General features: G+C 48.1%; 1 long non-coding RNA gene across 1 annotated transcript in view; it reads left to right on the forward strand.

Annotated features, from left to right (window-relative positions):
- The window catches only part of LOC113459772 (uncharacterized), a 38,206-nt gene extending 15,055 nt beyond the window's left edge, over window positions 1-23,151 (forward strand). The window contains exons 3-8 of the long non-coding RNA XR_012577963.1: window positions 1,690-1,767; window positions 7,757-14,108; window positions 14,875-15,030; window positions 15,643-15,839; window positions 16,508-16,887; window positions 18,428-23,151. This is a non-coding gene — a long non-coding RNA (uncharacterized LOC113459772). The remainder of the gene's footprint in view (window positions 1-1,689; window positions 1,768-7,756; window positions 14,109-14,874; window positions 15,031-15,642; window positions 15,840-16,507; window positions 16,888-18,427) is intronic.
- The last annotated feature ends 493 nt before the right edge of the window (window positions 23,152-23,644 follow it).

The following is a 23,644-nucleotide window of genomic DNA, read 5'->3' on the forward strand; positions in this document are numbered from 1 at the left end:
CAATACACTTAAATAAATAAAGCCATTGGGCTCGTGACTACCTCCTGCTATGTCAGCAGCAGCAGCAAAGCTGGGTGACCAAACATTAGTTAAGCCATTTTCTTCTTCTTTAAGTCAACTTGCTGTTGTGGAGGTGGGATGGACCTCAGCAGGGTGTGTTTGCCAGGCAGCAGATCCAACAGCATGGCTTGGCATCCCATCAGTGGCATCTGCCCCTGTGCTGGTCTGTGGCCACCCCAGCCCTGCCCATCTGGGCTTGGGCTGAGTGTGGTTTTGTGGCATCTTTTAGTGCTCTGCAATGGGGATGCTCTGCCACTGGGCTCAAGAGGATGTAGCCCTGTCCTTTTACAGCATTTCCAGGTGTGGCTTTCACTTCTGCTCTTCCCTGGCAAACATGTGTTGTTATAGGACACAAAGAAACACGAGCGCACACTGCTCAAGGGATGGAAAAGGGAAGTTTATTCTCTGACTCCAGCATTTATAGGTTTCCAAAAGTGACAGTGGATTGGAGGGTGACAGTGCCACCTCTCCAATGACACTGCACTGGTCAAACCAACAGTTTATCAACTTTCTCTTTTTCTATAAAGGAATGCAAAACAATGAGATGTTTACAGAAAGTGTGTGAGAAAGTTCACTACAAGAATGTCAACATCAGAAGGCTTAGAAAATCTTAAAAAACCGAAATGTCAGACATGATTTTCAGGTCTGCTGCTTCTGAGAGGGTTGTACACTGCATGGCAGGGATTTCTCCCCCTGCAGAGGGGGATGCTGGCAGGAGCATCCCACACCAGGATTCACACATCCATTTCTTCTGGGGCCAGGGGAAAAAGGGAAGGGCGGCATGAAATGAGGTCTTCTCTTTCTTCCCTAATGCCAGGAATTACCCCTGGAGCACTGGGTTCAAGGAGCAAAAAAACACACTTGATTTCTAGACCAAGCCTTAGGGTTTCTGCAGCCCTGCCCTGGTGTGTGGGGTGTGGACAAAATGGGGTTTTGCTGGTGGCTATTAAGTGTGTTCCCTGCCCTGGGCTGAGCTCACTGCTGTGTGCTGGGCAGGGAAAACATTAGTGCACTGGAAAACATCCTCAGCTCCCCACAGAGCCCACAGATCTTCACAGAGCCCAGTAACTCAGCTCTGCATCCATGTGAAGAGCAGAAATTGTGCTCCTGGGCCTCAGTCTGGTGCCAGCTTCCAAATTACAGTGTAAGCCCTGCTCCAAAGGTCTCCCCTTGACTCAGGGCAATCGTTCAGAGATGTCTCTGTGCAGCAGCTGCAAGGATGGAAGGAAACTGCCTTTTTAACGTTCTCTGTATGTGCTGGGGTTTGGGGTTTGTGCTTTTTTGTTTTGTTTTTGGGGTTTTTTTAAAGGAAAATTATTTTGAACTAAATTGAAAATAGTGACAAACATAAAATTTTTTATTAATAGAATCATAGAGTGGTCTGGGTTAAAAAGAACCTTTAAAGGTCATCTACTCCAATCTCCCTGCCATCTGCAGGGACAGCTTCAACTAGATGAGGTTGCACAGAGCCCTGTCCAACCCGACCATGAATATTTCCAGGGATAAGGCATCCTGTCCTGGGCAACCTGTTCTTATGTTTTACCACTCCCATTGTAAAAACTTTCTTCTGTCTATCTAATCTGAACTGGCACTGCTCAGTGTAAAACCCCTTGTGTTCTGTCACCACAGGCCCTGCTGAAGTGGAGGTCAGGTCTTTCTTGTGGTCCCCTATAGGTACTGAAAGCTGCCCCAGGAGCTGCTCGGAAGGTGAGCACAGGTATCACTGATATCTCCCCAGTGCAATGGAGTGGAAAGGAGACAGGCTCTGTTTACACACAGATACCTGTGCAGCCAGCAGCGTTAGTGAGAGCAAACAGAAAAGGACATGACAGTTACACTGGGTTTTCATTAAATATTAAATGGAGTGAAGTTTTCTGGAGTGTGCCTGGGCTGTTTCCCATTGTCTGTCTGATGGCATGAGAGGGAAGCCCAGTGGGTGAGCCCTGGGCCTGGGGGTGCAGGGTTTCCTGCTGTGGTGCCAGAAGCTTTGTGTGCAGGCTGCCCCAGGAGCTCCTTTTGCCCAGAGCAGCAAACCAAACTCCTGCAGCTTGTCCCACTGCTGGCACAGCCCAGAGAGAGGAGGTCACTCCTGCAGGAGTCTCCAGAAAGGGCTCAGGGAAGGGAGGGAACTGGTGTAGAGCTGGCCCAGGCTGGAGCAGCGACGGCAAGCAGCAAACACTTGCCTGGCTGCTGGCTGGGGACGGGGAATTAACCATCTGCTCTTTTTTTTTCCCCTGTTTTTTTTCCCCCGTTTTTTTTCCCCCGTTTTTTTTCCCCCGTTTTTTTTCCCCCGTGTTTTTTTTCCCCGTGTTTTTTTTCCCCGTGTTTTTTTTCCCCGTGTTTTTTTTCCCCGTGTTTTTTTTCCCCGTGTTTTTTTTCCCCGTGTTTTTTTTTCCCCGTGTTTTTTTTCCCCGTGTTTTTTTTCCCCGTGTTTTTTTTCCCCGTGTTTTTTTTCCCCGTGTTTTTTTTCCCCGTGTTTTTTTTCCCCGTGTTTTTTTTTCCCCGTGTTTTTTTTTCCCCGTGTTTTTTTTTCCCCGTGTTTTTTTTCCCCGTGTTTTTTTTCCCCGTGTTTTTTTTTCCCCGTGTTTTTTTTTCCCCGTGTTTTTTTTTCCCCGTGTTTTTTTTTCCCCGTGTTTTTTTTTCCCCGTGTTTTTTTCCCCGTGTTTTTTTTTTCCCCGTGTTTTTTTTTTCCCCGTGTTTTTTTTTTCCCCGTGTTTTTTTTTCCCCGTGTTTTTTTTCCCCGTGTTTTTTTTCCCCGTGTTTTTTTCCCCCCGTGTTTTTTTTTCCCCCCGTGTTTTTTTTTCCCCCCGTTTTTTTTTTCCCCCCGTTTTTTTTTTTCCCCCCGTTTTTTTTTTTTTCCCCGTTTTTTTTTTTTCCCCCGTTTTTTTTTCCCCCCCCGTTTTTTTTTCCCCCCCCGTTTTTTTTTCCCCCCCCGTTTTTTTTTCCCCCCCCGTTTTTTTTTTCCCCCCCGTTTTTTTCCTTCTTGTTTCTTTTCCCCTGCCCCAGGAGCTGTAACCCAGCCTGGGCACAGCCCACCCACCCCACTCCACCTCCTCAGCAGCCTCGCCTCTCCTTGTGCAGGAGCTTAGCAGGGCAGCAAGAAGGAATCTCCTAACTTGGATTGGGTTAATAAGTTAAAATGCAGAGCCTTAATCCCCGCTGCTAAATCAGAATGTAATTCAGCTTATAACCACAGCCCAATCCATGTGAATTACAATCACTTTAAATACAGCCAGGACTAGCTGGGATTTAACATCCTCCCAAGGGATCCTGGAAATGAAAACTGGGGCACTGCCCTGCTCTGGGTGGACCTGAGGGGGCAGAGGGGTTTTGGTGCTTCCCAGACCCTGAGGAGAGGGGGAACCTTGTGTGCAGCCCTTGGTCAGGGCACGTGGCTGAAGGATGCATGAGAGCCTCCTGCAAGGGCTTATCCCTGGGGAGGGGCACAGAGGCTGCCAGCAAACCCACAGCACTTTTATCTTTAATTTAGAATGTTTATCTCAAGAGATTCTTCCAGCTTTAAAACGGGCATAAGGAGATCTTCATTTGCCTGGCAGCATCTGGCCTCTGGAAGCAGGCACGTAGAGTGCAGTCCCAGCAGCAGGGCTGAGAGGCAGGTCTTGTTCCCTGCCTCCTTTCTCCCAAATTTAACCTCTGGCAGGATGAACCTTGCCCTCCCTCTCCCTGCTTCAGGAAACCCCTAGAGAAAATGGGTCTTTCAGGAAACCCCTAGAGAAAATGGGTCTTTCAGGAAACCCCTAGAGAAAATGGGTCTTTCAGGAAACCCCTAGAGAAAATGGGTCTTTCAGGAAACCCCTAGAGAAAATGGGTCTTTCCAGAGCTTGAATCAACAGTGGGCACCTGGCAAGTGTTCCCATAAGAGCCTAGGAAGATCTTGTACTGCTTTCACTGTTACTTGGTGAAGTCCTGGCTTGCACAGCTTTGGTGGGGAGAGAACAATTGTTCATTGTCCTCCTGCACCACCTCGGCCTGGGGAATGGCAGCAGCCAGTCCTTCTGCCATCACTGGCCCACAAGCTTCCCCAGGGAGCCTCAGGCAGTGTCTGGGAGCGTGCAAATCCAAGGGTTCCACAGAAATTGAGGGTCTTAATGGATGCTCTCCTGAGCATTGAGCTGGAAAGTCCCTGTGGGAACAAGGCATGGCTCTTGTGGGCTGCCAGGCACAGATAAAGAGTTCAAGGCATCCAAGTTACTCCTTAAATTAGTGGGTAGGGGTTAGAAAATGAGATCTTCTGCTCAGACTGGTGCCTGTGTTTGAACCTTTTTAGGAAGAAACTGATGGTGGGTTTTTTCACATCACTCTTTTTTGTGGTTTCCTTCTATTTCTCTTTATCCATTGGTGAAAGGCCAGTGCTGTTGTGCTATCACCTAGCCAAAATGAGAATGCATGGCAATTTCTCAAAGCCTGGCACATAAACTGCCTGGTGCACTGGGATGGAGAGCTTGTGAGTTTTCTGTGGGTGTGATGAGGGAATGGAAATGATCTGAGTTCTTGGGTGCTTTCCCAAACCCAAGCTAGCCAGTTTTCTATGTTTAGATATGGTTTACTGAGCAGCACTGCTAGAGTGGAGAGGAGAGCAGAGGATTTTCAGGCACCAGCAATGCCTCCTGATGCAGCCTGAGACTGGGCTGGAACAGGGGGAGCTTCCCAGCTCCTCACACCAAGCTCCCAACCACACTGCTCTTGACAGAAATGCACAATCAGCTGGTCAATCTCCTCCCAGGCAGCTGGGCCGGCTTGGCCCCACTGTTCTGACACCCTCCCTGTGTCCTCCCAGAGGAGCCTCAGGGCCATTGTCCCTCCCAGCAGCTGCCTGGGCGTTTACCACACTTAAGGGTAGGGGCTTTTCTCCCTTCCCACTGAAGTCATCACAAGATTTGAATTTTTGCAGGGCTTCACAATCACGTTCTTAGTTTCCCCTGAGGTTTCAGAGAGAGCTGTGAGCAATGCTTCCCCCTATTTTTGCTGGTCTAACTGCAGAAAGGAGAGAGATCCTTATCAGAGTGTGACCAGGATGGCCCAGCCTTTATTCCTGAAACAGAGGATCACACCACTTCCCATCAGGGCTGCCACCATGGGCACTGCATGTTGGAAAGAGAGGTCTCATCTTTCTGTGGATGACCCACAAAAGGTGCTTTGGAATGAGGGTGGTCCCAAGAACTTGTACTCTGGAGCTCTAACCCTGGGGCTGGATGTGTTTGTTGGCTTTGCCCCACTGGTGCCACCAGCCAGGACCTGTCTGTGTCAGGGTGGGAGGTGTGGCTAAGTCCCAGGAGTCAGGGTGACAGGTATCCCATCCTGAAATTATCCCTTGTCCCCTTGCTGCCACACACAGGTGGGCATTGACAAAATGATGCTTGTGAGTGACTCTTACAGGGAATTACAACGTCTGCCCCCTCCTTTATATGGGGGCAATACTGGAAGGACTGAGCAATTCCATGTGGGTCTGGCCCCAGCTGCAGTGACTCCTGTGCTGGCAGAGATGTGAAGGCCATGATGAAGGTTTCAGGGAGATCATCCCAGAAGGGAGGAGACTGGAGATATCAGGAGCACTGTGTGCTGATCCCTGCTCCCTGCAGTGGAGTCAATGTACAGAGGATAACACCAGGACAGGCTGACCTCCTGCTCCTGCCTTCTCTGAGGATGACCTCAGGACCAGAGCACTCTGATCAGCAATCAGGCTGGTCCCTGCTGGTGCTGGGGCAGGGCAGGGTCCCAGGCAAGCACAGGATTTGATTTCTCTCCCCTGTTCTGGGTGTGCCTCTTGGCTGGGCCACTGCTTAGCACGGGGATGCCTCCTGCGAATAACAAACAACCAAAATGCTCTGTCAGCATGGCAGCCCATCACACCAGCAGAGGCTGTGTCTGAAATGCAGCAGCAGAGTAGTTTCTGCTGAGGAACTCCCCCAGAGACAGGCAGCTCCTGCATTATTAAGCAGGGTGCTGATGAATCCCTGTTAATGAGCTGTGGGGCCGTGGCCGTGCTGCTCTCAGCTCCACGCTGCAGCCTCTGCCCTGGGGAGCAAGGCAGGATTGCTCTGGGGAGCACTTGGCAAGGCTCTGCTGTAAGGTTTGGCTGCTCTCCCTAAAACCTGCACGTGTCCTGCCAGACTTGAGACAGGTAGACGTGGAAATCCAATGCTGGCTCTTTGGTGGCTGTAAAAAGTGAGGTAAAATCCTGCCATTCCCATGGGCTTGTGACTAAAGGGAAAGATCTGTATTGTATTTGCAGGGTGCCTTGTGGCAGGGAGGAATGATGAATGACTCCATGTTCTCAGAAGGCTAATTTATTATTTTATAAGGCTAATGATATGACATTATAGTATATTATGGTATAGTATAGTATATTAGAGTATGGAATACGGAACTAACTAACTAAAGAATCCAGAAAGGATACTTACTAAATGCTAACAAGATAATAATGAAAACTCATTACTCTCTCCAGAGTCCTGACACAGTTTGGCACTGATTGGCCAAAGAGTGAAAACAACTCACACCAGAATCCAATGGAACAATAACCTGTGGGTAAACAATCTCCAAACACATTCCATATCTGAGCACAACACAGGAGAAGCAAATGAGATAAGAATTGTTTTCTTTTTTCTCTGAGGCTTCTTAACTTCCCAGGAGAAAAATCCTGGGAGAAGGGTTTTTTTTTCAGAGAATGTCAATGCCACAGGTCTGTGTCTTGATGTGTGCTCTCTGCTCTAGAGAGCAATGCAGGCCATGTTCTCTGGTCTGTTCTTAAAAGGCTCAGCCAGGGGAGCTCCCTTCTTCTTCCCTCGCTCAACAGATTTCCATGTTAGGAAAAATCTTTATCCTTTTTTTTTTTTTTTAAGTCAATTTGATCTTGCTCCATTTATCAATTCTCCTTTTGGCTTCTGGATGCAATTACTCTCCCACTGTGGTCATTATACCTCCTAGGATACTTGTAGAAGAGGGTTTTATACAGCCTTAGCTGACGTTTGGCCAGGAAAGTCATCTTAAGCTCTTTCAGTTTTTGATAAATCAAGCCTCCTCTGAGCTTTCCTAGCTGCACAATACTTTTTTGGCTGTTTAACACATGGGATGGTATTTAGGAGCCTCTGTGTATACAGAAAGACTGGTCAGCCTCCAGTGCATCACACAATGCCTCTCCAGTGCAGCCTGCTCTGATCACACGGCAGTCTCTGTTAATTCCCCAGCAGTGCTGCCAAGACCCCTCAGTCTGCACTGCAGACACTCTGATGCCTTCCAGATGCCACAGATGATGTCACATTCCCGATGCCATTGTTGCCTTCTGCAGAACAAATCTGATAACCCAATCTGTTTGTGCTGCTCCCTTCTGTCTGATGGTGGCTTTCTGTAATGTGATGTCTTTGGTGCTGATCTCCAAAGTTTGTGCAAGTGGAGGGCAAAGCAAACCCTGCAGGAGCAAAGAGGGCTGGTTAAGATTGCACAGGAATGATTTGAGTAGCATTTTTTCCATTGGTGGGGTTTTTTTTATATTTTGAAGCAGAGCTTCCTGTAAATCTTGTAAGGAGTCTGTGGAGTAAGGGCAATGTGGAGCCTGCAGAGTTGGGGAAATGAAATGAGAGGAGCTGTGCTGGAAGGGCACCAAATCTCCCCACAAGATTGTGCAACACCAAAATGATAGGTAACTTCAATATTTTTAATTTAACACTTATACTTTCAGGTTTTAGGTGTGTGACAAGAAGGGATGCTAAGGTAGCCTCGGGGCCCTGGTTTTGGCAGCAGAGCTTTGCAATGTCCCTCTAAGCTGACCAAGAAACCCTGACAAGATCTTGGAGAACTGGTGACCAAACCCAGAGGTGCTTTGGACTGACCCAGAGGGAGGTGAGATGGTTTATTCTGGTACCAAGGAAGGCAGAGCTGAAATTTTGGGAGGGATCACAAAAGGAGAGGTACACCAAATGGGCTCTTTGCCACCTGAGAGGAAAACTCTTGCCTGTGTGCAAAGTGGTGCAGCCCTGGGTAAAACATCACAGATCAGATGTGTAACAATGAGAAGCAGCACTGCTAATTCTGCAGGAACAGCTCTGCACAGACCCTCGTGTGCTCACTCTGCGTCTCCCAGCAGAGATGAGTTCATCTCCAGAGCAGCCTTGGGCAGTGCAGGGGAAACAGAGCCTGAAAAGGAGCCAGGAGGCCCCCGAGGGTGGGATGGGGATGGGATTGAAGCAGAGCAAGAGCCCAGCTTTGCTTCTTGCCTGCAGAAGCTGTAACTGCACTGCCAGTCTGTGCCACGTGTGGAGTCCTCTGCAGGACTGAAATATCTTACTTAATTGGTGGCAGCAGGTTATGCTATCTAAGTTTTGCAAGCCTATTGATCGTGCTCTAATCATCTCAGAAAAGGAGCAGGTTTAAACGAGGGCTGCCACCGATCCCTGAGGTGCCCCACCAGCCCCTCCTCAGTGCCCTGCCTCTCCAATTACCATCCCCTCGTGCTGCAGCCGTCCTGCTGGCTCTGTCACTGTGCAAAGCACCTGGAAAAGCCCCTCTGAATTCCTCATGAAAGCTCTGTTTCACCAGAGGGAACATCAGCACAGACCTGGGCTGCACTCCCGGGGCTGGGCTGTAATTTGGATATTGCTGCTTGTGCATCCTGTGCAGTGGGGCTGCTGCCTGCAAAGGGTCAGTTCCTCCATCCCCTCCCCAAATTTTGGCACCATTCCCCTGGAGGGCTCTCTCCGTAGGGGCAGGGGATGCCGTGGGCAAGCAGCCTGGTCCCCAGCACATCGGGATGCTGTGAGGAAGCTGTGGGGAGGTTTTGGGGCCCAGGAGCCGCAGTGGTGCTGCCAGGGAGCTCCAGCTGTGCCGTGCCCATGCACGGTGAGCCTGCTGGGGTAGAGCCGGGCTCCGTGCGAGCGCAGAGCCCTGTTCCCAATTAGCGCCGCTGTTTGGGAAGGGATATCCAGTGCTGCCGATGTAACCCATGGCAACCATCTGTGGAACCGGCCTTCCTGCTGGCTGGAGAGGGGAATGGGGGCGAGATGGGGGCCAGTGCAGTGCGGGGGGAGCCTGGCAAGAATTGAGATGAGCCTCCCGTCCCTCCGGTGCCTCTCCTGTCCTGGCAGCGGCGGGAGGTGCGGGTGAGCCCGTGGGCATCCCACGCAGCTGGATAATTTATGGGCAGCGGCAGCAGCTCACCGGCACTTTGTTTGCAATCTGCCTCTAAATATAGCCATGTTTAGGGGGGAAGGCGAGCTCCTGCCGCCGTCTGCCCGCCTCTCATCCTCGCCATGCGGGGTGGAGAAGGGGCCGGGCAGACGGGTCACCAGCGTGGCACCTTCTCCATCCCACATCCCTCATCCCACACACGCCCCGGTCGCTAGGGAAGGGCACTGGTGAGACACAAACCTCTCGGGCTGTGGTTAAACACTGGCGGCAGCTCCTGCCCGGCTCAGACTGGCAGCCTGCCTGGGCGCACCGAGCCCAGCCGCTTCCCAGAGAATGAGCTCCCATGGGAGGATTGCTCTCTGTGCTTGTTTCCCTTCAGCAAAAAGTGCAGTAATTGCATTAGTCCTGACAGAGGCGTGACACCGAGGCTGGAGTAAAGGATATCACCTCAGCTAACTCCCAAACCTGCTCTTGTTTATCCCCCTGCTGCAAGTGCCAGCCTTGCCAACCTTGCCATGCTCCTGCAGGCATGGGGACATGTTGGGGAAGATGAAACAGGAAAGCCTTATACATATGACTGCCTGGCAAAAGAATTTGAGAATATGGAAACGATAAGCAAGATTGAAATGAAAGCAAACTTTGAGATGCCTTAGTTACTGAACAACTGGAAGACAATGGTGTGGCTGGACTGAAGGTAATTCCCTTTTGATAAAACAATGCCCTCTGCTTGCAGACATGTCCAGGGGTCAGAGCAGACCCTAACAGCTTGGCAGAAGGGGCCCAAAGAAGAGTTCTTAGGGTTTAAAATGAAACACAGTATGGTAATGTAGTGATTCTTATAGGCTGTATGTAGATGCTACAGGATTTGTATCTTGTACTAGATTGGTTACTGAGAATTAGAATATTCAACACAGAAGAAGTTGTATGGTATTGTAACGGGAACCTTGCTCTCTTATGCTCTTGCTCTCTTACTCTTTTACTCTTTATGCTTTTACTCTCTAACCCTCTCATCCTCTCTACCCTTCTCTTCTCTCAGGCCTGCTCTGAGCTGTGGCTGGCAGCTCCCAGCAGGGCCCTGCACCCAGGCCCTCTGCAATAAACCCCAAATCCCAGCAGGGCCCTGCACCCAGGCCCTCTGCAATAAACCCCAAATCCCAGCAGGGCCCTGCACTCAGGCCCTTTGCAATAAACCCCAAATCCCAGCAGGGCCCTGCACCCAGGCCTTCTGCTATAAACCCCAAATCCCAGCAGGGCCCTGCACCCAGGCCCTTTGCAATAAACCCCAAATTCCATGACCTGGCTGCAGAGATCTCTCGTCTCTGTCCTTCCCAACCATGCTACCCCCTGACACTCCTGCAGGGACAGGCTGTGGTGACAGCGCCCCGGTGGTGACACCTCCCAGCAGGCACTGGGGCCAGGTGAGGAGGCATTCCATGGTCTGGCATTGCTCATCCATGCTCGTGCAGGTCAATGCAAGGCTCTCCTTTCCAGGTTGTGAGTTCCCCCCCAGCCCTGTGCTGCAAACCACAGTTCTGGCCAGGGTGACACACCAGGAGCTGGACCCAGCTCTTAGGCTGGTGGGAAAGGAGAGGCACTGAAGTGCTGACGAGGTATTATAGTAAGTTCCGAGCAGAAATAAGAACCTACTTATGTTTTAAACAGAACATTAATTAATAAAGAAAAGGGCACGCTGTAGATGCTAAAAGCCCTCAGATAGTGAGGAGAGAAAAAATCTCTTTTGCCCATAATTTAGAAACTGCCAGAGCGTGGTTCCCTAGACCTAGGTGATAACATGGTTCATCTGGGGAGGGGATCCCTCTGCAGACACACTTGCCCTGCCCCATGGAAGAAGAGCTCTCAGGAAGGAGTGTGAGGGTGAAAGGAAAAGGTCATTTTCAGACCGCACCACTCCATCACATCAACATTAATTCCTGCTGGGCCGTTGCTTTGGATGAACCCGAATGCAGTGAAAAATGACTCTGTCCCAGTGTGGCAGTACACTTCAGCAAACCTATCTAATAGGTTTATTATAGTTTATTGAGCAAGTGGTAGCCCAGAGTAGAACAGAGCAACCACTGAAATGCTAAATGGTCTCAGGAATGATGGCATTCCGGGAAGAATGATTGTGGCAGGATGGGTAACTCAGTGTCTAGGGCCCCATGCTACCTCCATCACTGTCAGAAGAAATAATGGCCAAATTTCCTCCTGAGCCTCATGGCCCATTGGACTAATCTATAGGGGCCAGCCTGTCCAGCACTTACAGTACCTTCAGCTCCACCAGCCTGGAGGATCCTTTACAGTCCCTTTCTGTGAACAGATTATTATTCTCAGCATGAGAATCCATGATCCTGCCTCTCCTGCTACACACTGATTGGAAATTCCCTTCTCATGGTGAAGCAATGAATGTTACTGGGCCACAACCCCTGTGGGGAAAATGTGAAACTTGTGTTCCAGCTCTTGGTAATGACACAATTAACTCTGGCTGGGAAAGGCTTGAAAAACACTTTAGTCTTTCTGGGAAAAAAAATCCCTAAGCCTTGTAAAAAAAAGGGGTCTTGAAAATCTTCTTTATAGAGAGACCATATTTTATTACCAGACAGAGTTAACAGCAAGGATAGTTTACTACACCAACATAAAAGTTAAATGTCCAATTACTGTCTCTGGAAACAATGTTAGGGAGAGAGAAAGCAGCAGAAGGCTCCACCAGTATCTGCCTGCAACCTTAACACCATCCTGCCCACCAGATCCAGATTTCTTTCATTCAGTGTCCAAACCGAGGATTTATTCTAGGAACACTTTCCCTGCAGAGGAAACTTGCAAGAAGCCACCCCTCCTTTCCTTACAGTCCATTATTTATGTCCCTATCTTTCAGGAGAGCTGTAGAGTGAAAAGAGAGTGCTGAATGGCATCCTGGGGATTCTGCAGCAGCTTGTGACGTTCCCGTGCAGGTCTCCAGAATCCATCCCCTCATTTTATGCTAATGCAGGGTCTCTGTAGAGGGCTATGGCTCAGGCCCCCAGCATTTGGGAGACTCCTAATGCAGTGCTTGCAGGCTTATCTGAAAACAGAGCTCTGCTGAGAAGAGGGACTCTGTAATCCTCATTCTCCAGCTTCTGCTCCCATCTCTTCTCAGCCAGTTGATAAACTTTCACTGCACCCGTCCCTCAATCACTGAGTGTATGAGTTCTCCAGCATCCCACAGCAGTTTCTCCTTTGGATGCTCTGTTTCTCAGCAGAATGACTTGCAACATGCTCTCCGAAGTGATTTCATAACAACCTGCAGAAAAATCCTGTACTTTTTTCCCTGATTACAACCCCCACCTCCCCATAACTAATGCACTGTTTCTGACACCCACAACCTGAATTACCCTAGTGCACTCCCACAGAGACTGCATCAGATGTATTAATGATGCCTCCAACTGATTCAGCCCCTGGCACAGAACCATCTTCCACACTGTCAGGTTATAAGGAACAGAGGTTTCCCTCACACTGGCCCAGCTGTCAGCATCAGCCTGGTCTCAATTTTAAGCCCACAGCCCCTTTCTGGTGTGCATGTGCTACCCAGGAGTGCCTGCCTTGAGAAGATTCCCCTTAAAATACACCAGGATCAGGTATGGTTGTACACCAGAAGGAGTGCAGAGGGTGGCAGTACCATGTACATATTCATATAAAAATCCCAGATAATGAATTGACAGGACAAACTCAGCTGAGCCTTGTGCCTAATGATGTTTCCAAGGAGTGCTGCTGCTGCTGCTTGCAGAACTGGGGGCGCCAATGGGGCGTGTAATTGAGGGCTCCACTTGGTGTGCCTTGCTGAGTTATTCCAGGCAACTGAAGGAGAAGGAAGAAGCCAGAAGAAATCAAACGTGACCACGCTTTTTTCCATGTGTGACCATAATTGTTAATGTTACTTGAGTGGTAGCACAGGGCCTGATGGCTTCTGCTGCTGCTCTGTGTTAACAACCAAAGAGGAACTTTGAGGTGACATCCTCAAGCCTTGTCTTGTTTTCCCTCATGTCAGCAGGTAAGGGTATCTGTGGTGGTGTTCACAGGGGTTCCTGGAGGAGGGAAGAGATGAGGATCTGACTCCATGTTTCACAAGGCTTGATTTATTATTTTATGATATATATTACACAAAAACTATACTAAAAGAATAGAAGACAGGATTTCATCAGAAGGCTAGCTAAGAATAGAATAGGAAAGAATGATAACAAAGGGTCTGTCTCAGACACTCTGTCTGAGCCAGCTGACTGTGATTGGCCATTAATTAGAAACAACTAATATGGGCCAATCACAGATGCACCTGTTGCATTCCACAGCAGCAGATAATCAATGTTTGCATTTTGTTCCTGAGGCCTCTCAGCTTCTCAGGGGGAAAAATCCTAAGGAAAGGATTTTCCATAAAAGATGTCTGCAACAGGTATCCTTCCCCTCATCCCTTTTTTTTTTTTTTTCTTTGAGCAAGCAGAGAAATTGCCTTTTCCCACCCTATTTTAATGACAGGAGCCATGTGCCCCTTCCTGGAGCAGCTGCCAGAGACTGAACTAGTGCAGGATCACCAGGCCAGCAGACTGACAGAAAATATGTAAGTAGGTTACAGGGGGGTGGGGGAGGCTGTTAAACACAGCAGGATCCACTGCACAGAGCACCTGTGAGGGGAGCAGGCAGACACAGCAACACCTGCACTGCTCTCCTCTAACACAGCCTGGCCCAGCAGCCTGCCTTTGGACCTGGGCTCCTTTGTAAAGGCTTTGGGGAGTTCAGGCAGACTTCATCTTTTCTCACACAATGTGTTTAAATTTTAAGTTTTTAAGGGTGATGTTTTGACATTTCCCTAAATAGCCTTATCTTCTGGAGAGAGGTTCCTCTGGCCACCTGGAGAGCATCTCTGGCATTTGACTACCTAGGTAATATTCTCCTTCTCCTTACCAAGGTAAAACTGCTCTTAGTTACGTGCAGCATGAGGAATATTTTTTTTCCTTCAAACCCTGTATTTATATAAGCTGTCTGCTGACAGATATAGCCAAATCAAACATCTAAATAGGATTAATGCAGGAAGCTTATTACTGGCTCTTGAGGAAGGCCAGGAATTATGGTTATCAAGCATAACAGTGAAGTTGGGGTGTCTGACCTCAACAACTTATATGTGAAAAATGCTATACAAATATCTTCTGAACTGGTGAAAAGTAATTTCATATTCACTGAATAACAGAGAAGAGTGCAAACTAAAATAGCTAGATCTGAATATCAGAGTATATTTTGGCTTTTTTTCTTGGTGACAGGAGGATGAACATAATTGTAAGTGAAATAAGTTTTGAGCCATATTTAACCCTCTCAACACCCCATCAAGACCAAACATAACTGTGTCAATCTTTCCAAACATAAAAAATTGCCTGACCACAGAAAAACTACAGGCTCTGTTTAGTTTTGGGCCCACTCTGCTATTGCAAGGGAAATACTCAGTGATGTCTCCTGCCCTTGGATGGGGTTTAGCTGCAAAGCCTGTGGAAAAGCTGCCTGGGAGCCTCCTGGCTGACAGGAGCCAGGTGGGGTGAGGTGTCCAGGACATCCCACATCAGGCTCATGGCTGGGTGTGATGGCCCTGCCCAGTTTTGTGCTGGGCAATGCAGTGCACAAGGGCATGGTAAGGAATGTACATTTTTTCCACTCCAGATGGCTCACTCAAATTGATCCTGCAGTCATTCAGACTGGAAGTACAGTTCCTACCTCCTGATGGTTACCAGCAGCCTGTTTGAACAGAGTTGATGACTCCCAGCGGTGCTCTTGATGGGCAATGTCTCCATCCTTTAACATCATCCTCACAGACAGGTGATTAGTTCCCTTATTGGCATTTTCACCTGCAGGAATGAGAACTGAATGGGCTGAATGATCATTTTGCACGGTAATTTATGCATGTAGTCCAATATAGCTCGTACTGAGGATCTATTCCTCTTTTATAATTGGGACAAATTCCATCTCTAGAAGCTCTTTTTCCAAGAGAGGATGAAATATCTAAGCCATCACCTGTCTAACACCATTCAGCTGGTATTTATTTCTGACACGTTCGTGTCAGTAGAAGGCTTTCCAAGCTCACAGAGATATTGGGAGGTTTCATTTGTACAATACTGTGAGATTGCCTGATCAAAGGCATACAAGTGGAAATCATTACTGTTATTTTCAGACACGTCTTTAATCACAGCCTCTCCCTATTCATGGCAATCATTGCAATTGTAAATCAGAAGTGAGTTCCCTCACCACCTGGCCACTTGGTGCTCTTTTAATTTCTGCCTGTTGCCTGTACAGTGAAATTTCTCCTGCATCCTCCTCCACCTCTCTGTGACACAAACATGTGCACTAAAATTTGCTATGATAGCTCCACTTTATGTGGATTTGTTTCTGCAAAGAGAGGTGATATTGAACTTTCTGAATCTCTCCCACTAGGAAATGGGGATAATGCTTGGAGCTGTCAATGCAGGGACCATTCACCAGTGCCTGGCAACCTTGCTGAAGTGACTGAATTATATTCCCATCAGCAGAAAGTAGGAAATGAGTTACAGTGATTTAAACATGGGACTGGAGGAATTTGACCTTCTTACCGCAAAAAGGAATGAGCTTGTTAACACCCTGTTTTCTTGATGGTGTGTATGCTTTTTGTCTGATCATGCACTGAGCCCCAGTGCTGGGGTAGCTCCTGGCAGGAGAACTGAACTTGCTCCTTTCTGTTGTTTTTATGGGATTTGTGCACCTGATATTGTGGTAGAGCTGGTCTGTAGTCTCCCCCAAAACCAAGGGGCCCCTCACTGCAAGAAAGGCATTGAAGGGTTGGAGCAAGTCCAGAGGAAAGCAATGGAGCTGGGGGAGAGTCTGGAGCACAATTCTGGGGAGAGATCTGGAGTGTTCAGCCTGGAGAGCTCAAGAGAGACACTTTCACTCTCTACTACCTGAAAAAAGGATGTAGCTGGGTGGGTTTGGTTTTTCCCAGGCAGCAAGTGACAGGAGAAGGGGACATGGCCTTAAGCTGTACCAGAGGGGGTTCAGGGTGGACATCAGGAAGGATTTATTAAAGGCAAGAGTGGATAACCATGGGAATGGGCTGCCCAGGAAGATGGGAAAGTTGCCATCCCTAGAAGAGTACAAGAAATGGCTGGACGTGGCACTTAGGGCTGTGGTGTAGTTGACTTGAGGTGCTTTAGGTGGTGATTGGTCAAAGGTTGGACTTTAGGATCTTGGAGTCTTTTCCAACATTAATGATTCTGTCATTCGATGCACAGCCAGTTCTTTTTTCTCCTTTCTCTGTCACCTGTAGAGACTTTGGGAAGCGTGGCAGGTGAGGATGGAGAACCTGCAGAAAGGCCTGTGTGAAAGTGCCCATGAGAATAACCTGACAGCTGTGCTGGAGATCCACTGGGGCCAAAGAAGAACATCTACTGCACTCCTGAGGCTTTTCTCAGAAGCTGCATCTTGTATTTCCAAAAGGTTACAAGCACACAGAGTGGGGTGGCTTTGCCCAGCAGCTCAGGCCAATCCAGCTTGACAATAACAATGGAAATCTGGTTTGGTTTTGAGCCTGGCTTTGATGTGGGGCACTGGAAACCATGAGAGTGCCAAGAAAATGTTGACTGCCTTGGATGACAGCAAATCTCACACATCCTGACCAGGGAGGTGCCTCCCTCCCAGCAGCTGCAGGTACTGACTGTTTCCATGTGTTTGTCCCATTTGGCTGAATCCTCTGTGCCTCTTTTCTAAAGGCCAAGGTGTTTCCCACCTCCCATAATCAGAGATCAATGTCTCAGGAGGACAGGAATGGGAGGTGGAATTTCCCATTTGAAATCACAAATTCTAGTCTGGGCCTAGGTCATCTGAAAGTTGTCATCACTTATAATTTCAGTCCACTTGTATTTGCCCTGCATGATTAAATATTCATGCTGGGATATTGTGCCATGCACGATGAGAATATTCAATGTAACCTCACTGGAAAAACTATTCTGCAGATGTAGTCAATGTCCTGCTGCTTTCTGAAATGAAATCTACATTTGTCCATTCTCTGGCTCCTCTCTGATGAATGTCAGACTGGTCCCAAATGTCCACATGATCATCCCATTCTGAGACTGACTTTTTTACACATAAACACAAACACCCTGCTTTTCTTGCCTGATCAGGCAAAGGGGGTAACATGCCAAATATCCTTCTCATTCCCAGAGGTGGGTGATCCATCTGAGAATTAGGAGGCTGCTGGGGAGCAAACCCTGTGCTCAGGATCACAACAGAACAGCTTCCAGTGCAACTGGCTGATGGCTAATTTGCTTGGGGCTGGCAGTTCAACTGCCTGAACTTCGCTTAAAAAAATTATAGTGATTAAGTAAACACAGCTATAATGGAAATCTTTACTCTGCATATTACAAACCAAAATGGCCATGAAGGGAGCAATTATGAAATCTCAGGACTGTGGTGAGGGGAGGAATCGTTTGAGCTGTGCTGTTGTTTGTTTTTGTTCATCATTTATTTCCCCTGGGAAACTTGGCTCTGAAGCAGTCTCTGCTGCATTGAGGGATTCCTTACATTTTTGTTAACCCACTTTCCCATCCAGTCTTGAGCAAGATGGGAAGAAATATAAGGGGTTTGCATGAAATCACAAGACATGATGAACTACCTCAGGGAAGGATTCCTAGATCCAGCTTCCCATTCCCATCTGAAGCCCCCAGCACAAGTTGCACACCAATTGTGTGCAACCTCTCTCTGTTAATCATCACAGTGACATGACTGATTTACAAAGACTTAAGGGAGTGGTGAAGATAATGCAGGAGGGGCAGTGTTAAAGCTGTACTAGTGGGAAATACAGTGATGATTCAGTTGTGGTGGTCTCCTGTCCTTTCTGGAGATCTGTGCTTGGTCCTACTGGGTCTTTGTACTTGCCTGATTCAGGAAAATTGTAGTGTAAAGCTGCACCAGGCTTGCAGCTTCAGCTGAGTTTTGCTGATATTTGTTCAAGACCAGAGAGAAATTAGCTGGTGGACTAGTCAGCTGTTAGTAGAAAATTGACGGAGAAATAGAGAGCACAGCAGAGAAATAGTTGGCAAATGATAGGATGAGTGGTAACTCCTAGGTTCCAAAAAGATTGATGCAATCCAAAAGCCCAACATCCTTCCCAAATGTACATAATAACAGAAGTTTAAGAGCTGCTTCAAGGGCAGAAACCAACTTGGAGACCTTTTCCTTGACTTAACAGGCTTTAGGAAAGAGATTGTCCAGCATTTCCATTTGAGCCCTACTTAAAGCTGCAGATCTATCAGTGTGGTGTACAAACATGACAGCTAAGCAAAGCCACAGGCCACCAACTGCTGATGGTCCAAGATCTCCATATGAGGACAAACATTCCCAGGTAAGGATTGAGTGAGCTTCAGGAATGGAGAACAACCCACCCAGGCTTGAAAGAAGAGACCAGAAATTGGCAATTCCCGTCACTGTGTGTTAGCTAAGGAATAAACCTGCCCAGGTAACCATCCAGACTTTCCCCTGGCATCATGGTGAGCACATCCCAGAGATGGTGGTGTGTGAGAGAAGAGAACAAACTTCCTCCTTCCCAGGCAAAACACTCTCCGATCAGGTTCCAGGCTTCAGAGCTGAGCTAGCTGGTTGCCAAGGCACTCTGGAAAATGTGGGTGGTGTCTGGGGAGTAAGGGACTGAGTTTGGTGGGAGAGGGACTGAGGGATAAAGAAAAGGACTTGATTTTTAGGGATGGGAGTAAACATAGCAGGATTTTGACAGCAGGCTTCAGCTCTTGCCTCAGCAAACCAAGCAAAGGAAGGTAACCACAGCAAGCACACACTAAAGGAATTGTTGCTATTCCTCTCATTGCAGGGCAATAATAAAGCACATACCTGCAGGATGGTGTGAAAGCACCTCCCCTGCTCACCCACACTTCTTCTGGCAGCCAATTAAGCCCTTCCCGAAGAGATGCTACATGAAACAGAGGTTTTCTGAGATTGGTAGTGGCTGTCACCCCAGCAATAATCATAATGAATCACACTTGGGCTCCTGTTGAGCTGATATTTTCAAAGAGATGCTGGTTCTCCATCCGTTCATTAATATTAATTAGCATGAAGTCACGTTTCATTTCCCACTTATGTGCCCAACCTGCAGCATCCTTGTGTGAGGAACCAGATGCCATTTATGGCTGGCACAGAATAATTAGCTAATAGTTGAAGAATACGTATCTCAAGTTATTTAAATATTTATGCCAGACTTTTTACATTTTGGCTCCCAGCCCTCATCTGGGGGTTGCAATGCAATTTAGGGAGAATATGAGAAAGTTTTCACAGTTGTCTGCAGAAAGCTTTAATTATACATTCTCCATATGGATGCAAATGTTTGATGTTATACAGATGTTGGCACCAAGCTGACCTCCAGGTACCAGAGCAGAAATAGCAAACTTCAGCAAGCAGATCAAAATCTAACTCCCTTGTTGGGAGTGGATGCTGCATAATGCAACAGTCACTCTTTCACCTTCTGATCCACCCTCTTTTGCTCAGAGACCTCTTCTGCCAAATGCTTCCAGCCAGACTCTGCTCCTGGTGGCCTCTGGAGGAGGCTGGGACCACAGAGATGTTATCAATGCGAGCAAGGACATCCAGAACTCAGAGGAGCTGGGGTTCCTGGTGTTTTGAGAAACTGAGGAGTGGCTCCCCCCTTCTGACTCACAGTGTCACACAGGGATGTTTGTGTGTGTAATTCCTGGTGTGCCTCCCACTGAGGGAGCAGAGGAGGCTGGCAGACAGGGATGACACAGGGCTGTCAGCTGGATTTCTCCTTGAGGATATGCACAGAACATCTACTCTGTTTACTACTTTAGATGTGAATGACGTTGATAGATGAGGTCCCACTGAAGGCTGATTTTTTGCTTAACTCGCCTACCTCTCCTGTGTTCTGACCTTCCACTCTTAGCAGTGTAGAGATAATTTGCTTTTGTACAGTCAGAAGCTCAGAAACCCCGAATTATCTGGAATGTCTTGAGCACATAATTATATTGAGCTTATCGCTGAGATTCCTCGGTACTTTCACCTTACTGTGCCCTCAGAGAGACACAGTCCCTGAACCAGCTCTGGTGGAGATCCAGTTCTGCTGAACCTCTCATTTTTTGGAGCAGGTTTGGCCAGGGAAACGGTGGGAAGGGGAAATGTTGGTTGATGCATATGTTAGATGTGATACCAGGAGGAAGAGCCCTTGTGATCAGTTCACACAGGGGTGTGACGCCCTCTGATCAGGTCAGGCGAGATGGATGCTGTGTGTGAGAGCTGCATCTGGGCCATGAGAAGGAGCAGGGACCCACACCTTTCCTGCTGCTCCTGCTGCTCCTGCCTCTGACACTGCCCCTTTCACAGGTAAGCAGAAATGGGCTTACTCACAAGGTGGATGAAAGGACATCTAAGGAGCATGTGGGTGCTCCAGCAGGCAGTGTTGCACTTCACTGAACAGAGCCCTTCCCTTTGAATCAGCCTCTGCTTTGGCGACTCAGCCTTTACTGGCAGCTCCTTTTTTTTTTTTCTTTGGGCTAAGTTCTGAAAACCGTGAAGGATTTCTCAAGGTTCCAGTTAAATTGCAGTTTTTGCCATCCCAATCCGCTGTTCCATCTCTGCAGGGAAAAACAACTGCATTTTCCCTGCCACTCCTTCTGTGCTGTGAAATAGCTGTCAAGCTCTACCCCAGAGTTAGCTGCATTGTTGCGGGGGAAGAAATGGGTTTTTTTCTGTCCGTGCAGGAAAGTGAATAGATAAATCTCTTTAGATGAAGAGGCAGTTATTTTGTCTCAAAGAGTGGGAAGTGAATGGAGGAAACAGTGAGAAGACTACAGTACGCCACAGCTCAAGAATCAGTTCAAGATATTTATTCCTTGCAGAGGCAAAGGAGAGCAGTCCCACAATTTTTCCTCTCCTAGGTCAGGAACACAGGAGTGCCACCACAGTAACTCACTCCTTCCCTCTTGAGGGATGGCTGTAAAGGCAATGGTTTTAACTTATTGTATTTAATAAGGAGCTGAGAGACAATAAAGCAACAAAATGAAACTTCTGCCCACCACGTAGCAAGAAGGGGATAGAGGTTAGACAAAAGTCCAAATGCCAAGTCTGAAAAGTGGAAAGCAGAGATGTACTGGTTACAAATCACTTACTCCACAGAGCTGGCCCTGAGCACGATGGATGCACTCTCTTTTTGGTTGCCTACAGCTAACATCACTCCTGTCAACATTTTCTGCCATGCCAGAAAGATCTGTGCCCTTTGCATTGCAATACAGAACTGCAGGCTCTAGGAGGAAGGAAACCAAAGCAGTCTTGGCTGGAGGGTGAGACAGCCCTGCAGGGTTTTAGTTCTTAAGGACTGGTTTGTGTGCTTCAGTATGTCCATCACTAATTTGTAGCACCTTGCTGGGAAGGATGCTTGTGCTGCAGCACTCACCAGGGCACCAAAGCAGTGCACAGGAGAGGCTCCTCAGGCAGGAGAGGCTCCTCAGGCAGGCCTTGAGAGCTGTTCTCTGGATAAGGAGGTAGCTAGAGACACCTGGAATGCTGTATGGCAGCTGCTTCTTTTCTCATTGCTCTGTAAAGGTGCAATATAGGCATTAGCCACACTGCCCACAGCATGAGAGGCCATGGTGCCATTTCACTGGAGGCCCGTGCGTGTTTCTGCTATCCACAATCTGCACTCCAAGGCAGAACAGCTGATCTGCAGCCCTAGGATGCCAAGCAAGAGCTAGGAGGAGGATTTGAGCTGGATATGTGCTTTCCCTCCTCTTCTGGAGAGTGCCTCCTCTGCTCTTGGTTGAGTTGGAGAGAAGAAAGCACGGAGGGCCAAAAACAGGGAGTTGACCAAGCAGCTCTGCAGGAGAAGTTCCTAAGTAAAGGAAAAATCCTCTCTGAGTGTGGTGAGAATAACACACGGTGCTCTAGTTACTGGGGGCACGGGTGAAGGGAGCTCGTGAGGATGCCAGAAAAAGAGTGCAGCAGGCGTCATTGCATGGTGGTGATCTACTTTTAAGTGATACCAGAAAAACCTATTAAATATATAACCTCAACGCCCAGAAAAATGTGTTAAGAGGTTTATTCGTGTAGGAAAAGCTTCATCTTATAAATATAGATAAGGGCTTCTTTTTTTTCCCCTTCTTCTTCTTCTTTTGGATTTCCTATACAGAAAACATATTTGGGCTGTAATTTCCCTTCTGGGAAGCTCTACCTAGTTATGCTGCTTTCTGTCTGGCAGGACTGTAAAGGTCCATGCAAATGGGAGAGCTCAGTGTGGTGAGCTCTTCCTAACATGTATCCCACTACATCCCATTCCAACCCCATCCCACAGACCTGCAAGAGGGTTGGTAGCTTCCCCAAACAGATGCAGGACTGCTGTGTGTGAGTATGACAGCTGATGTTCTTTTCAGGATGTATCTGCTGCAGGGCTGTTCCTGACTCCCCTGAAAGAGAGGGAAAGATCCATAAAATATGAAGACACAGATCCCACCCTTAGTTTTTCCTTCTCTCTCTCAGCATAGGCCCTGCAGAGTACATCAGGTGGAAATGCTGTTGTGAAGATGAAGTAAACCTGCTTTCATTCAGGTTGGCACTTCTTTCCTCAACAGTTCTCTTTCCTCTTTGGGAGGAAACAGGACCTCTCTGAGGTGCCCAACCTCATCTACCAACAAATGTCCAACCATTGTCTTTATGCTGAACGCAAATCAAACCTGTGCCTTACCTTTAAATCCATCTTCTCCAGTCCAAATAAAAATTTAATTCTGTTTCTGTGTTGTTTCTTTATGGAGGGCTCCCAAAAGCTCAAGCTCAGCAATGCTATTGTTCTTGTCCACAATCCCCACTGCTTGTGGGGGATTGAGGTCTCCCCACATGGCCTGCAATTAGGGCTACCAGGCAACTGGTCCTTCCACCCTGGCTGTCTTGCAAGGCATCCTACAACTCCATCTACATCCCCATTCCTACAATCTTGTCCTGTCCTGCTGATGTGCAGTCTTGTCTCATCCTGACATCTCACATAGCCCATTGCCCTTTCCTCTACCCTTCATAGGAGAGTTCTGAAGAAACCCCTCAAAATGATGCTGGTCTGGGTCGTCCTCATGCTTGATTTTTTGGCTTCCTCTCACTTGCCATGCCTTCCCAGCTCTTCAGCTGTCCTGGGTTTCCCTGTTCCCAGTGGCCTGGGAGGCATGGAGGCCCGTGCCAGCCCTCCCTTGGCAGCTGCCCACACAGGCATTGTTGGGCTGTACCTGCACGACTGCTCTTGCCAGGGAGGAGCCTTCTGAGGACAGCCACACTCATCTGCTGTCACCCCTTTTCACATCTCCTCTGAGCTCCTGAAATGTGTGTCTACAAACAAGTAAACCAAATAACTGCCAGTGTAGACACTCTTGGGGCTTAATCACGATGACTAACGTTGCCTTATGGCTCCTTC

Source organism: Zonotrichia albicollis, chromosome 2 (genome assembly GCF_047830755.1).
Source record: "Zonotrichia albicollis isolate bZonAlb1 chromosome 2, bZonAlb1.hap1, whole genome shotgun sequence".
Taxonomy (NCBI): domain Eukaryota; kingdom Metazoa; phylum Chordata; class Aves; order Passeriformes; family Passerellidae; genus Zonotrichia; species Zonotrichia albicollis.